Source organism: Priapulus caudatus, unplaced genomic scaffold (genome assembly GCF_000485595.1).
Source record: "Priapulus caudatus unplaced genomic scaffold, Priapulus_caudatus-5.0.1 Scaffold657, whole genome shotgun sequence".
Lineage (NCBI taxonomy): Eukaryota > Metazoa > Priapulida > Priapulimorpha > Priapulimorphida > Priapulidae > Priapulus > Priapulus caudatus.
Genome location: NW_014577718.1, coordinates 8020 through 10473, shown reverse-complemented (window position 1 = coordinate 10473; position 2454 = coordinate 8020).

Here is a 2454-nt window from a genome sequence, read left to right as displayed (position 1 = left end):
GTGTGTGTGTGTGTGTGTGTGTGTGTGTGTGTGTGTGTGCGTGTGTGTGTGTGTGTGAGTGTGTGTGTGTGCGTGCGTGCGTGTGTGGTTGCGCGTGCGTGCGCCCGCGCGTCGTACACGCGTACGTGTGTCTGTGTGTGTTCTGTGCAGATGTGTGTGGTGTACGTGCGTATAATATATATATGAAAATGTAAGAAATGTAAGAAAATGCGGGCATGCTTTTAGAGGAGAAGATGAAAGGCCGTCGTGCGTAACTATGAGAGGCGAAATACTTGTGAGAATAATTGAGTAGAAAACCAATATTAGATTCATTTGGCACTGAGTCGTTGGAAGAAAGGCGGTGCGTCTACGTACGCCCTAGAGTCGGGGTCAGGGACCAGGGAGTGCTGTTGTGATGAACTGCATGACTCAAGCTGTAGAGCAATATTCGCATTCAGTGTCTCATCTCTTGTCTCGTGTAACTATTGTCTATTGATACTTCTCGCTCTACTTATATCAAGTGTGTATAGATCGCGTTAAGGGCTCTCAATATTCAGCCACGGTTAAATCTGAGTGACCGTGCTGCGTGTGTGATGGCGCATATTGTTTTCCGATATTTGAAAATTAATCAATGTTTTTTCGTTGCTGTTTTCATACGCGACCGCCTTTTCACATACGGAAGTCTTCTCTGACGGCACGGGCGTCGACATCATAAATTTCTCGCGAAATCTTGGACTTTATCTCAGCATTCTTAATCTCCTGCTATAGCTTCGACTGTTTTGTCGACATTCTAACTACTGCGCTAGTCTCTAGACCGGGGTGCTTTGTGTGGCTGATCCTTAATTAGCGCATTCGAACCGTAGAGAATATAATTGGCCCGTGAGATTCATCTTACGTCGCTGTTTCGCGTTCCTCCGCATGATCTCTCATGGCAAAGAAGCCATACTGTACGATGGGCGAAGGCTGCGGCAGTAATGCTGAGGGAGAGACGCTGAGGCAGGCGTACTAAGGCAAGCACACTGCCGCGGGGAATATGCTAAGGAAGGGATTCTGCTGCAGCGATACTGCCTAAAAAGATACTTCAGGGGGATGCTGGTGCATTGATACTGCTAAAAAGATACTTAGGGAGATGCTGGTGAAGAGATACTGCCTAAAAAGATACTTAGGGGGATGCTGGTGAAGAGATACTGCCTAAAAAGATACTTAGGGGATGCTGGTGAAGAGATATGCCTAAAAAGATACTTATAGGGGGATGCTGGTGGCAGTGAACTGCGAAAAGATACTTAGGGGGGATTGCCTTGTGGCAGTGAAACTGCTAAAAAGATACTTAGGGTGATGCTGGTGAAGAGATACTGCTAAAAAGATACTTAGGGGGGATGCTGGTGCAGTGATACTGCTAAAAAGATACTTAGGGGGGATGCTGGTGCAGTGATACTGCCTAAAAAAAAAGATACTTAGGTGTGCGATGCTTGGTGCAGTCCATACTGCTTAAAAAGATACTTAGGTGAGATGCTGGTGGCGTTTGCTACTGCCCTAACAAGATCCTTAGAGAGATGCTGGTGCAGTGATTACTGCTAAAAAGATACTTAGGGGGATGCTGGTGCAGTGATACTGCCTAAAAAGATACTTAGGGTGGATGCTGGTGCAGTCCATACTGCTAAACGCTACTTAGGGAGATGCTGTGGCAGTGATACTGCTAAAAGATACTTAGGGAGATGCTGGTGCAGTGAATACTGCCTAAAAAGGATACTTTAGGGATGCTGGTTGAAGTGATACTGCGTAAAAAGATACTTAAGTAGGGGAATCGCTGGTGCAGTCATACTGCTAAAAGATACTTAGGGAAGATGCTGGTTGCACCTGTGCGATGCATACCACCCACGCAGAATGTAATAATACCTGGTAAAGAAGATGAGCTTAGAGGGGGGGGGGGGGGGTCTGGTGCACGTATACTGCGCTTTTAAAAGAGATACGTAGGGAGATCTCGGTGCAGTGTGCATACTGCGTCCGATAAGAAGATACTTAGCGGAGATGTTGGTGAAGGGTGATAAGCAAAAGATACTTAGGGGATGCTGGTGAAGCGATCTCTAAGAAAATATTACTTAGGGGATTTCTGGGCAGTGATACTCCTAAAAAGATACTTAGGGGAATGCTGGAAGAAGATACTGCTAAAAAGATACTTCGGGGGTGGGCTGGCGTGAGAATACTGCCTAAAAACGATACTTAGGGGGATCGCGGTCGCAATTTCAAGGTCAAAAGATTACTGAGTAGGATACTGCTAAAGCGAATGACTACTGATCGAAGACAGTGACGGAGGAATTTTGGTTCGTGATCTTGCTGCAGGGAGGACTGAGGCAAGTACTCGAGTGAGAGACTACGCGCCGGCAACGGTCGACACAGTGTCTGGCATGTTGATCGTATGGAAACTGAGCGGGGAGGAGTGTGCGCGATGAGTCGTTACCATGCCGCGCTCCGCAA